At 42.4% G+C, this 14,714-nt stretch overlaps 1 long non-coding RNA gene across 1 annotated transcript; it reads left to right on the top strand.

Moving 5' to 3' along the window:
• The first annotated feature begins 2,114 nt into the window (after nt 1-2,114).
• Nucleotides 2,115-14,028, top strand: LOC140213593 (uncharacterized). The gene is made up of 4 exons (XR_011890485.1): nt 2,115-2,794; nt 3,580-3,756; nt 10,720-10,911; nt 13,788-14,028. It is a non-coding gene; the product is annotated as an uncharacterized lncRNA (long non-coding RNA).
• Nucleotides 14,029-14,714: the final 686 nt, after the last annotated feature.

Below are 14,714 nucleotides of genomic sequence, written 5' to 3'. Positions count from 1 at the left end.
TGCAGTCGCAGAAAACTTACATGCGTGCTGTCAAAACCCCTCTCTTCCTTCTTTCTTTAGTCGTGTCTGCGTGACCTTTACGAAATAGAATGTTCACAGGTTGGAAGATTTACATTCGTGCATTCACCCGCTGTATAGTGGCCTGCTTACTCAAACGGCGACGTCACGGAGATCCCTCTTCTTAGTCCAACTGATCCGGAAGCAGGCTACGACGAGTCGGCACTATAGGCGACGAGGCGTCGGCGAGGAAGCGAGAACAGCGTCTTTCTTTTTCCTTTTCTTTCTTCCTTTCGTAATTGTCATAGTCGTGCTTGTGAAAGTTCAGGGTGTGCTGTGTGCAGTCGATGTATGGGCCGCTGTGTGACTACTACTCTGCGAAATGTCAGAAGGGCAACTACCCACGCCATCTAAGTGTTCTTTGCCAAGGAGCCGTGCAAGCTATGCCCCAAGGAGCCACTAGCCTACGCGTTCTCTTTTCCGAAGTCAGAAAGCAACCGTCTTCTACGAGCCACGAGCAACAGCAAAGACTAATCAGGTAGTGACAGGTGCTGCAAAAGTAGGTGACATTATTACAGGGAAGCTATTAGCCTCTAGTTGATTGGTATTTTTAATGTCCGTGCACCTCAGAAAAAATGTAGGGCGATGTCTGTAGAGAAGCACGCAGAGAAGAGAAGCTAACAATGCGTAGAATATTTGAAATAACGCATAAATTATACAGAACAGCATACTTTTGAACACAGAGCAGGTACAAAAGCAAGCGAACCTCATAATGGATCATAAGGCGCTTCTAATGACAATGCGAAGCAAGAAGCGTTCCCCGCATACGTTTCCCGGTAAAGATTACTGTTTCGCAAGCTGCAAAGCAGACGCCAGCTTGCGACGTGGGCAGCGACGTTCCTAGCCTTTCGTATATAAAAGAACCAGCCTAGCGACTGATTTTAATACTGTTGCAACACAGCTATGGGCAGCGGCGCGCTGTCAAAATTACGTTTAGTTCCACTACTCCACATTACCATTACTACTAATACTCAAAGCAATAAAGCACTGCAACATCCTCCCCCCCCCCCCCCCCCCTCAGCAGTTGTAGTGGTGGTTTTCAACAGTTTTCAAACATCTCCTTTCGTAGAGCTGTCATGACGAGTTATTTTCTTTTTTTCAAGCAAATCTTCGGTAAGTAAAGCACCATTTATTTTTTTAAAAATTACTAAAAGATCGTGTTCCTGACAGGGAACCGCACCATCAGCACCTTTTATGGACAGCGGTGTTGCTCACTACGTCATATTAAGTTTTGCAGTTGGTGAAAGCGGGGCGCACGTTAAACGTATTGCGTGGCGAGGCGTTAAAGTTTCTAGCTGAATTAAACGACCAGGAAACAGTAAGTCAGTTGTGTTGTCCTGGGTTATGCAGCGTTTGCAGTTTATTCTGCCATGTCAGCAGACGAAGCAAATGGGAGCATTACAATTATAACAGAGATTAGGAACTTACATTAGGCAAATAGTGTGCTAAACAGCAGTAATGACAAAATTCCACGATCAGAAGACGAAAGTGCGTCGCAGCATGCGAAACTAAGGTGTCCGGAGAAGTGCCTCATTAGGACATGCAAACAACAAAAAGAAAACCCGAAAATTGGAGGCAGAAAAAACAATACAATGGGTAAAATAAAACCGAATAATACTTATCCCCAAGGTAGTGGAGCAGGTAGATATAAATAAGAAGTCAGGATAGTCGAAGTCTCACCGGTATTGAAGGAGAAAGCCACAGCCACGAGAGTGTCGTGGAGGGTGCTAATCATATCTTACTGCAAGATATATGACCCCTATTGTCCTCATCATCACTCCAAAATTTCTTCTAAATTGCGAATTTAAAGCGAAACACAAACAGAGCAACAGTTTCCTTTTCTGTCTTACAATGTCATACAAAACACGGGGAATGCGGGAGATGGAAATTGAAGACGATGAGCGAAACCTGAACAAGGTGAAAGTAGGAGCCAACGTTTCGACAAGCGGACTTGTCTTCTTCAAGGCTTGAAGAAGACAAGTCCACTTGTACAAACGTTGTCTTCTGCTTTCACCTTGTTCACGTTTTGCTCAATGTCATACAATGTGTTTTATTCGTCTTCGGGCTCCGTGGAGGGCCACCCTTTTGTCTAAAGCGTTTCCATAGCGCGACATCCAGCTTAAACAATAGCATCACAATATGGTAAAGAAACGTAACAGCGAGATCCACTGATAACCTGTTCGAAGAGTGAATTTATAACGGTCCCTGAAACCAGAAGGAAACGAAGCGAATATGTGCTCTTCCGAAAACGTGCTATAGTTTTCACAGCTTTCTCTGTATACGATGTCCCTTAACCTGAGTTCCGCAGATGCACTACGTTTCTTTTTTTTTTTTTTTGCGGCAATACGTAGGAGCAGAGCAACGTGCACGCGATATTGCAAGCCACAAGCCAATGCGAGCGAAGCGTCCTCCCGGACAATACATTTTACGTTAAACAAGACAGCAGAATGACCACCGAAAGTGTGTTTTTTTGGTACGGCTTCCTTCAGTATGTGCACATGTAGAAAGGTCGCAACGTTCGTTAGCGCGCTGTTTCGGATGCAAATACGAGCGTAATCAATACACGCGGTGTGTGCAATTTGTCATTACTGTTTTCAAAAAGTGGCAGCTGAACTTGAGTGGCAAGGCAAGCACACTACACCCCTGAAGCACGGTCAAGTATAAACAGAAATGAGGGCGTCATTTCGAGCGCTAGCAATTCTCTGTATTCATCTGTTTTTACCTAAACTTGGAACGAGTAAGTTGCCGAATGCATGCTTGCACGCTACTATATAAATAGAAAAGGCAAAGCTTTAGCCTGTGGGATGTACGACTTGGTGTTGGTTGCAGCACAGCGTGCGAGAAAATATTTCTGCCTCACCTTTGAATAAAATTTTACTGCGCCACATTTAGGCATAGGCAAAGTGAGGAATGTACGGTGATTGTTCGCCTAAATATTATAGCTTGTCATTATTTTAAACCTTCTTTTAGCGATCTGAAATGCAACACAGGTGCTCTTCGATGTACTGAATTTTCTTTTTGTGGCGTGAATAACGCGCTAATTCTCCAGAAGTGCCTCCACGTGTGATTCGGTGGGACTCATGTAAATATCAGAAAAATAATGCTAAGGAGACTGAAGCTTTCTGTAAGGAAGTATTGGTGTACATTCATTGCATACATTTGTAACACGAACTTAAAAGCTTACCTTTCTGGCTATGAGCCTATAGTACTAATTTTCGAATAAATTACAAAGGTAAGTAAGCTTTTCTTGTATGCCTCGAATATGGTTGTCCAAAATCACGAAAAGGGCTGACAGATGGAATAGCACACTGTGGTATAAAGTTTGTAAACAGGGATAAGGTGCCTCAACATTTCAATAGGAGGACCTATCTTCTGAAGAAGATAGGTCCTCCTATCAAAACGTTGGCCAGCCTTTTTGAGGCACCTTATCCCTGTTTACAAACTTTATACCATCGAATATGCTTGGTGGTTCTTGTGCATAACATTTATGTCCTTTACGCATACGTCGAATGTGTGCTCCAGCAACCAAGTACGACAGAGACGAGGCTTGCCTTAAGCCGCCTACGAAGAACTGCACTATCGTCGAATACAAGTGGAGTTTCATTGAAGAATTGAATGGATGCTACCAAAATTATGTATGCTCAGACAACATAAACAACTTCGACGATAAGTTCAAGTGTGCAAGGGCGTGTCCACCACGTAAGTAGTGCTTCTCCGAATATTTTTTTTGTAAACAGTGACGTCGTTATTATATTATCATTCCAAAATTTTTCATTATGATCAGAAATCTTGCTAAAGGCCGCGAGACAATGCTAATTACCAACTCATTTGTTAAAAATGCGTGCTTACGCAGTTGCTGTAAATGCAGTAGTTTATTCGGCAGGTTTCTGCTTTTAACTGTTTATAAGCGGGTCTTTCATATTGATGCATCGCTTTTGCATACGAAAAAGTAACAAATTGAGGAGAAAAGAACAAGTGCTATAGCCTTTCTTTAACTGATTGATTTAGACCCCGGATCACAAACAGAGATCCGTGTGCTACTGGTTGAGTGCAAGATGGCGCATTTTTATCACCATTACATTTACACATTCGTTTGATGGTGATGCTATTTAAATTATAGTTGACGTCGCAGTTTATTTGGTCTTTATATAACAGAAATACCCACAATGATAACATGCACATGATTACTAAAAATATATATATTTATATTCTGTCGTCACAGTAAGGACTGACGTCGTGAAAAATATTATTAAACTTTATGTTTGCATGTGTGCGCACTTCATTATTAGTCAGCTGTCCTGGCACATCCTTAATATCAGCACATCACATACATCAAGCTAGAACTACTGACCTTATATACGACGATGTGGATCGAAAATTTCAGAAAAATAATTAGGTGTTCGTTATGGTGCCTCAATCATGTAATTATTTGACGCTTTGACATTTTTTTTACGTTCTGGTAAGACTCCAGATATTTCCTACATGTTTACCGCTCAGTTCACGAAAGAAAACTTTTGATTCTCGCTGAGCGAATAAGTCGGCAATGGCAAGATTTCACTGAGAAAACAGCAACCAGTCTTAAGTAAACTAATCAAGGCAATATCAACGGCATGTATCAGAATTAAGGAACAGAACCCAATGAATGCTGTTTAGTGTTTTGTTTCTAACACATGTGTATATATATATATATATATATATATATATATATATATATATATATATATATATATATATATATATATATACATATATATATATAAACGAGAAGAATGGGGGTTAACCGAGGGGCCTGATTTTTATTAGTCATATCATGAGAAGCCAACGAACACTGACACCAAGGACAACATAGGGGAAATCACTTGTGCTGAATAAATGAAATAAAGAAACGACCAAAAGATCTTCCAAAAGAAACGACCTTCACGCAAAAAAGATCATGTTCTCGTGACGCCTGCGGCAAAAACGACGTTCCACGTCCGCCGCCAAGGTCTATGGGTGGTGGCGCTGGTTAAGACTCCCAGGGTTCTACTAGTACACATAAATACCCAAGAAAGAGGATGTGGAAACGACGCCGCGGTAGCTCAATTGGTAGAGCATCGCACGCGAAATGCGAAGGTTGTGGGTTCGGCTCCCACCTGCGGCAAGTTGTTTTTTCATCCACTTTAATTTCCACTAATTGATCGTTTCTTTATTTCATTTATTCAGCACAACTGATTTCCCTTATGTTGTGCTTGGTGTCAGTGTTAGTTGGCTTCTCATGATATGACTATATATATATATATACAGAGTGACGATGTACATTAACAGTCTTGTGACGAAGGACTCCTTCTGACGTCATAATCTCGAACGCACCCGCAGTTTGTGGCGTCAGAAGGAGCCCTTCGCCCTTCGTCACAAGGAAGGCCTAAAAGCCTGGGCTGATCCTGAAGGCAGTGCAGTACAAAAGACTTGGGCCGATCCTGAAGGTGGCGCAATTTAGCGCTGTGACTCAAATCAGGAGTTTTCGCGAGGGAATGCGGGAAACTGGCACGTTACGCACACACCAGGCGGACACAAGATAAAAGTGAATTTTGCATGAAAGAAGTGTACGTGTGAAGGTGGCAAAAATTGACATGCCGCATTTGGCAGCTCAGCTGAAAAACATACGTTCGATGCCAGCCTGATCACGCCTTTCTTTACAGCATGTGGGCACAATTCCCCCTCCCCCTCCCAATTTGTGTGTTTGTAGCTAAAAACGTGCACGAGCTCGTCATAGTGAGCCCGAACTATGACGTTTGACTCGCCGTGGCTGCTTTGACCCATGTGGTGTTGCGCCGCAACGCGCGAGGCCGCGTAATGAAATCTCGGCCACGACTGCCGCATTTCCATGGGGCTGAAATGAACAAACACCGGTATACTTAGATTTAGGTGCACGTTAAATTACCTCAGGTGGTCAAAACATGCCGGAGTACCCTACTACGGCGTGCCTCGTAATCACATCGCGGGTTCGGCACGTGAAACCCCGTAATTCGATGCTTGTAAGAGAATAAATACAAATTTTACGTTTCAAATAGAGTGTGCACGGTCGCCCGTAATGCACGTGGGCTCGGCTGTTGGCACATCACAATGTAAGTATGCTTTGGTATACGCACTTCCGTATTCACAAACCAAAGGCATACATAAGTATTGATTAACCCATAAGATCCTTCAAGAACCACGCTTGTGCTTAAGTTATACTTTCCCGCACTTAAGTATCGATAAGTTGGGTAGCACCCTAAGAGTTAGCCCTCGTAGCTGCGTTACCCGTAACATCGTCCGTATTCATCGCAAGCGAAATTGGCGACTACTACGACACACTTGCCTAGTTCACATAGCTTTTTGCCCGTGCAAACCAAATCGACGAGGACAACGCGTCGAGATATGCGGGACCCTCGCAGAGAGTTTCGAGGGATCGGGAGAATTCAACGGAGTTCAAATACCGATATGGCCTTCAGCGCAAGCAATAGCGATCTGCGAAGCGTGCCGTGTGACGGCTGCTCGAATTGATCCCCCTGCCTCTCGACAACGATGAACGTGGCTTTCCCGTACCGACATTGCTTCAGTTGCTTGTCGCCCACGTGCTCATCTGTCGAGAAGATTTCCCGCGCGCTTCCAAGCTATACCTCCTCTCCCTTTTGTTTTCAGTTCGCCCAGCATTTTGATAGTTGTTGCCAAGTCCCCTGCTGTACGTTGTTTCGGCTGTTGAACTCGGTCGCCAATTCAACACACTTCTTTCACTGCGAAGCTGTTAGCCTCTAGTTGTTCTGGATTTTTCTTAAGTTCGTGCTCGATGAATGGATGGACGGATGTTATGAGCATCCCCTTTGAAAAGGGGCGGTGGGTTGCGCCTCCAAGCTCTTGCTATTATACTGCCTAATGTCCTACCTAGGTTAAAGAGAGAAAAAGAGCACCCTATGAACTCCCACAACCAAATTTTCTGATCCTCTATTCCGAACTTTGCTTTTGTACGTCTTCTTTTTTCGTCGTTTCCCTGCTTTCTTTCCACCAATCTTCCAATCGCCTCTTACTAATCTCTATTGCGGACATGTTTACTTTTACAGTGCTCTAGCTGAACCCAAGGGCTTCAGTGAGGCCAGTAGTGCCTAAATTTACCGCTGGGCAGACAATATCACCTTCTAATAAAACATGCTCCATCATTTCCCTAGCTTTAGCGCATCAAGCACATGCTTCTTCTGCCTCCTTATATCTGGTTTTATAAGTGCGTGTTCTAAGGCACCCCGATCTCGCTTCGAAAAGTAATGAGCTTCCCTTTGAGTTATCATAAATTGTTTCTTTCCTTATTTCGCTTGTTCCTCTTAAATAGTTACTCATGACATGTTTCTTTTCCATTGCCGTCACCCATGAGATTATTTCGGCCTCTCTGACTTTCCGCTTGGCTCTCTTTGTTGCTGCGTTGCCCACCCTAGAGGCTGCATACTTGCCGGTAAGTTTCCTAGTTCTTTCCCTCCACTGTGAATCAATATTTTTCCTGTACAGATACCTCAACACTCTCCCGGCCCATTTACTTTCTTCCATATTCTTCAGTCGTTCTTCATAATCAATTTTACTGCGAGCTTCCCTCACTTCAAAACTTGTCCAGCCCATATAACCCTGCACAACTTCATTTGTAGTCTTCCCGTGAGCGCCCAATGCGAGGCGACCCAGTGACCTTTGGTTCATATCGAGTCCTGATTGTACCCCTAATATAAAGCAAACTACCGCATTTCCAAAAGTAAGTCCTGGAACCATAACACCTACCCACATAGCCAGGAGCACCTCCTACCTCTTGTATCCCCATAGCGCTCTGTGCTTCTTTATGGCTGCCATTTTTCTTCCCGTTCACTGTTATTGTTTTTTCCTGTGTTTCCATATATATTTTGCCTTCGTTTATCCATATACCAAGGTATTTATATTCCATTAACCGAAGTATTTCCTGGCCCTGTATTACCACTGTCTGTTCACTGTTTTCATTAAATACCATAACACCTGATTTTCTAACACTAAATTTCAAACCTAAATTGTTGCCTTCCTGTCCACAGATATTAGGGAGACGTTGCAAATCACTTTGCTTGTTAGCTAGCAACACAATATCGTCCGCATCAAATAAACCTGGAAGCTGCTGCTCTACTACTGCACCCGCCTGTTTGCATGAGAGATTAAACCCGAGATTGCTTCTTTCAAGGGCCCTCTCCATCTTCACCATGTACGTCATAAACAGCAATGGGTATTTAGGGCACCCATGCCTCAGTCCCTTGTTGAGATCAACTTTCTCCTCGCTCCTCATCCCTCAACCAAAAGCAGTATCGCCACCTTACGACTGTGGTCATTCAGACCTCAAGCGGCAGCTGGAAACGGGCTTTCTATTTCAGTTTACGCGTAACAGAATTATATTTTCTCGTTTGTTATAATTACAATCCGAAGCTATCATGTCTGCGACTTGTATGTAAGTCGTAGTTTACGATTTTTCTGATGCAATTCACTTTGAAACGTTCAGTTAGCTAAATAAGGCGCTTGAGGTGGAGGTCTTAAAAGGATAAGGACGTACGCTGCTCTTCAGCAAATGTGTGTGCTGAAAATGACAGCTGGAAAAGCAGTATGGACTGACGCCACAAGATAGAGCACATCTGCAGTAGGCGGTGTCTAGGTTGACGTCAGTCAGCGCAGCCCAATAGCAGATGGCGGGGACCTTTCCAACTTTTCTAGTGTCGGTTCTTCTAATCTACAGTCATCAACAGCTTTGCTGTACATCCGCTTTCACAGGGTGAAATGGAGGCGGACTTTCTTTTCCTTTCTGGCTATTGGCACGGCGTCACTTCTGTTTCCCTGGACGTCCTAGTATATCTACACTAGGTCAATGAGCAGAGAGCTGTCGTCTTCAGAAAAGATGATACTTTTTTATCCTCCGAGTTGAGGCCCCGTACACGCAGGACACTAAAAAAACGCGGGATGCACAAGATGCCACCCAAAGGAGAAAAAAGAAACAAACAAACAAATGAACAGGAAGCGCCACACCTGCGGCCGTAAATAACGAGTGAGAAAGAAAGAAACATGAACGAAAACGCAGGCACGAGCACAAGGCACTAAAAATAAGAAAAAAGGGAAACGAAATTAATAAAAATAAAGAAACGAAGCACGCGCAGCGCCACGCGAGACTCTCACAAACATAATGAATAGAACACGCTGGAGGCACAGGGAACAACTAAAACAGAAAACATTCCAGCTACACTTAAGAATGCTTACGTGCGGGAGTGCGAAAGCATCAGTGTCGCTTTGGTATAATGTTTTATTTTTCTGCGTGTATTTTTGTCCGGGGAAGTTCTCGCCTGCGTTTCAATTGCGCCTCGCTAAGGCCAAATGAAAACGCCCCTGCACCACAGATGTCCTAAAACGAAGCGTCCTTCCAGTAAACAGGCACGACGAAAATAGTCTCAGAGCAAAGTGTTTGTAGTATTCGATATCGCTATACTTAACTAGATATTTCCTTATTTTTTACAAAATCTGGGGAACACCTTAATGGTTTGTTTGTATCTGAGGTAGCGTTATTGCGAAAAACAATTTTTGCAATTGTTGTTTCCGCTGTCACTGAAAGCCAAGACAGTGGGACACCGCACGAACCCTGAATTCACAGAGCACTATTTTGTTATTTATTATTCAGTATAGATAGAAAATATTTCAAACATGCACTCAGCAGATAAAACGAAATCACTCTGTCCCACTAATATGTACTGTGCTCACGAAATTAAACGCGTCAATTTAGGGCTAATGCGCATACTTTCGTTTCTGTTCGTGTCACATCGGCGTAATTTTGGCGCGTACACTTAGATCCAAGTTCACGTCAGTTTATTGACCAAAGTCCCTGCGACATGACATGGTACGCTCGAGTACATTGCACAGATTCAAGGTTCTACTAAATGCTCCCTGTCGCGTTTCATTCCGAGAGCACTGTACAGTACCGTATCACTTACACTTATAGGCCAGGTATTGCAGACTTTTCTGCAGCCTTTCTGTAAAAATACATCACCGAAATGGCTCACACATCAGACACAGCAATGATATGTCCAAACAAGGCCACAGCATGACGCGTTTGTTTGCAAACTGGAATCAGCGCAGAATAATAATCTTTTAATTACCTATATCACTATAGCTCCAAGTAGTCGTAGATGCACCACTCGGCACTTTGAAAAATTAACATGCAGCTACCATCCACAATATCATAATGACCAAATGACATGCAGCACGTGCTTGCCGTGCTGTTATGCCCTAAATACAAGTATACAATTAGGAATATCGTAATTAGGGACAATAGTAATTTTTCCTGTAATATAGTACCAGTTGTTTATTTCTCATATTCTATCGCCAAATATTGTTTTTCACAAGACGCGAACTTGAATTTGAGCTACATAGGTGTTTGGTGAGGCTCACGTAAATGCTGAATTCTCGTCACGGTAAGCTCCGCATAGGGTGAGCTACATGTGGAAAGGACGGGGAGGTTACATGACGGCTCGCAGTCTTTCTCTGATTTTGGAGCCCAACGTAACAATTGGTACAAAATGTTTCGCCATACAATCAACTAGGTATTTGTGTATTGAGACTTGATGTAGTGGTGTCAGCCACACAGAAAAGTTTCCACTGGCATTCTGCTCGCAGTTTGGCGGCCTTTGCCTCCAAGAAAACGGAAGACGTGCAGTGACAGGCTCCAGGGCTCTCCGTGTTACCAATTCTGGTTGAGATATTATCCCGAGGGCCACGGATTTCTCCGTTTGTACATGCTTTACACTGGTTGCGGAGAATGGAGGAATAAGCTGTATGTCTACGATCCATGGAAGCAGACTTGTCAAGGTATGTATTGTACCTCCGAGTGTCAAGTTGAAGCACGACCTTTCTGAATAAGGAATTATTGAGCTCAGTTCCAGAAACATAGACTGGTCGGAAGCACAGGGCTACAAATATTAAAAGTTGATCATTCTTACATCAATGGCTCAAATGTTTCGCTCTGCTGACCACAAGCTCGGCACAACGGCTACGGAGCAGCTCCTTGCCGAGGAAAGGCAACGTGCTACAATAACGCGCCAGATATGTAATCTGGGCAACACGGAAAATATCTGGCAGGTTAAAGCGCAGTTAGCGATCGGAGTACCGTACGACCTTCTGGGGAACACGTCCATTCAGGTGAAGCAGGTAAATAAAAGAGACGTGCAGAACATTGATGTTATAATGCACCAAACCGTCATTGCACATCGCCTTGCCTATGAGCCATCTCTCTTACAAGAGATTTTGCATTCAGTATGCAACAAAACGGACGTGCCTCGTAAATTCGAACATGTGCTTGACTTCTGTATCTAACATAGTCTGTGTTCGAGTTATTCATCTTTTAAACACCGTACGTCAAGGGAATTAGCTAGATCCCGGAGGAAGCATAGGAAAAATATTGGCTATTTCGCACAACTTCCACATCATTCACATTTATAGTGACGCGAGTTTTCACGTTTGCCAAAAACTGCCATGCCATTATCCTAAATACTGGTAGTGCTGATTTGCGTTGCTTGCTGATTTACCGCCATGAAATTTAAAAAGAATAGGATGGAAAAGTGATCAGTGAATATGTCGGAATTCCTTGTGCCTTCTAGGCTATAGAATAGTACCTTGCTTCTCAGTGAACTTTGTGTCCAATGAAATAAGCAACATATTGAGAAATGGTAAATGGTAAAAAGAACAGCTTATTTTTTACGTTGCTTTGTTAAAATCAAACTCGTTAAATGAACGAAAGATCAGGATGTATTCAGCTAAAGATTATCACCAAAATTTCATCACTAAATTCCATAAATCAGGGAAAGCAGCTCAGAAGCTGTATAACGAACTTTACAGCAACCACGTAACCTTGATCGCAAGTTGTGACGAACAGGATACAGAAGTTTCATGCATAAATAGCGATGATGTTACAATGGCTTTGCAATACATGTCCAGGGAAAAACAAGTGCGAAAGCATGAAATAACAGTTGATTTGGCCATTAGGTCAGAGGATAAATGTACTCGCAGTGTTTGAGACCATCGTTGCCTAATACCACAAAACGTCAATTGTACCAGAAAGTTTCAATAATATCCACATTATAATATTCAATTAGACGGTAGACGTATAAAAATTGAAGAAATTGAGACCAATTTGCCTGCTTTCAGTTTTGTACAAACCATTCCCCAAGATTATTTTCAGTAGAATCTTGGCAACACTTGAACCCTGAGTACATTCTCAGACGAGAAAAATTTATTCTGCAATGCATCATATTCATGCCATCAATCAAGGGCTTCAAAATATCCGAAATAAATCTAACCTCTCTGTAGTTTTCATAGGTCACAAAAAGGTGTTCGATTTGGTCAAGATTACGGAGTCACTAAGGCATTGCGTATTCAAGGAGTTCAGGGAGCATGTGTTAGTATGTTATCCAATTTGTATAAAGACTGCACAGCTACCCTAATTATCTACAAGCAAAGCCAAAAATAATGATCAAGAAGAAGGTTAGCAAAGAAGAAATAATAATCCGAGTGCTGATCACTGCATGCTACGAAATATTCAAGTGCTTAGACGTATGAGCCGTATTCTAGACTAGAAAAGATTTCGAGTGACGATCAAAGGCACATACCTCGTTAGCCCACGACTGTTGTTCGATAATGCCGAAATGCAGATCCAACCATGTGCAACGCATCTTGTGCACATTAAAAAAATCCTCGGTGGTTGAAATCATACCTTGGTCCCACACTACAGTATGGCGAACAATCATGTCGTGGTTTCGAACAGTAATACTACAGAATTTATATTTTTTAATACAACATCATTGCATTTCATATGTGTGGCAGCAACAGTAAAAACGTTTTCGGGATGACGCACTCTTACGTGGCCAATAAACATACATTTCTGTTTCCTCAATAAAATTTCATAGGTCTTGTAGTCAAATACTAAAGCGACTCAGAATGTTTGAAGCCATCAAGCACTCAACTCCACCTGTGTGAAGCGCATCTTTCAACCTACCAGCTAAAAGCATAATATTGTATCTGAGACGGACATATGAAAAATATATTGTAGAGTGCTTATACCTTTTACAAATATTTGAAACTTGCGTTTTTCAGCGCGCCTTTTTTTTTTTTTAAATGTTCGCTTAAATTTATTGTGCTCATATTTTAGCTTCTGTCTTTACCTTTCGAACATGTTTTTTTTATCCTCCCTCTATTGCTGTGCTGTTGTAAGCAGAGAACTGCTTACAACAGTGCTAATAAATATTCATTAAATTGTCATAGTGTTCTGAGCAATATACAGGCAATACGCATGCTTGTGCGGGTGTGCGGATTGACAAAAAGAAAAGGCCCTGTCGCGTACCAACAAAAGCTTTTGGTATCTTGCGCGATATGATTTCCGCTTTTGAGAACTCACGATTGAATGCGGCGTCAGTTTCACACAATAAAATAGGCTACACGAATTCCTTATATCAAACAAGCCACGATTTACGAACAGCCAATTGCGCCTATTCAAGCTTATGTCTTGCCTGAAATTAGTTTTTAGATGCATGTTCTTTCACGGAGTTCCTATATTAAAAAAAATTATCTCTTATAAATGAGTGCATCAACCTACGCAGTCGAACAATGGTAAAAGATCGTATGCGAATTTTTCTATTTCTATGCGGAAAATGTTTCGTTAATAAGACTCCTTAAAAATTCTAATTTTTCAGAAATACGGAGTTGTTCCGGCTGCTCTCGTCAATGATAATATACAGTCTTTCTGTCGGCGAGTATATGCAGTATTTTCACAAGATAATCTGAAGTGTATGCTTCATATCTTTAATCAGTTGACCACAGTTAAGCCAATAAGCTCGCCATTCTTTGCTATACTTTGAAATCGTTGCTGGTGATGTGTAACTTTAGTTTCGAGCGGATTGAGTTCTCGCAATAAAGCATGGTTAATCCTGTGTCCACGCTGTCAATTCCTTGTGGCACCTTACAAAACCACCATTTACAATACCTCAACCTAAAATGAAGCCTAGAACCTTAGCATCAGAGGTCTGCCTCATTCAGGCATATGCGGTATACAAGAATGCGCAAGCTGGCCGCTTCGTGTGACGACACAGTCTAAGCTGCCATGACACCAGTTAATGATCGATGTAAGTGATGCCTTGTCTGAGTATGGTAAACTCAGTTTCGTAATTGGAACGTCCCGCACACACTCGTTTCGGTGTTCTCTATCCTCTATTCTTTACGAAGCTTGCCGGACCTAGTGCCTGTCTTCTCTTATTCTATAGGCAAACTAAGCTGCCCAAAGAACGATGACCGAGCTTCTTTTATTAGCAGTGTTCATTCAAATTGAGCGATGCCAGTTGTACGTGGGCTGAACTAATGCACAGAACTTTGCGACTCATGTACTGTTGGACTACATATTTTTTATTCACCCAGTGTTCTGCTGAGTGCCATATTTTCTGTCGCTATTCTCCCTTTTTACGCAAATTTGTTTCCTTTTCCAAGTGACAAGGAGTAGCCGGTGCCACCATAAAGGCGCCAACCTCTCCTATTATTCATTTCAATAAAAAGAGAAGGCTCGTTTCTCTTTCGATGGAACGCGAAAGGAATTAAGCTGGGCTGAACCGATCTTTTGTAGTTTGTAC

Source organism: Dermacentor andersoni, chromosome 10 (genome assembly GCF_023375885.2).
Source record: "Dermacentor andersoni chromosome 10, qqDerAnde1_hic_scaffold, whole genome shotgun sequence".
Taxonomy (NCBI): Eukaryota; Metazoa; Arthropoda; class Arachnida; order Ixodida; family Ixodidae; genus Dermacentor; species Dermacentor andersoni.
The sequence above is the reverse complement of the archived record's forward strand: the minus strand, read 5'-3'. Positions and strand labels throughout refer to the sequence as shown.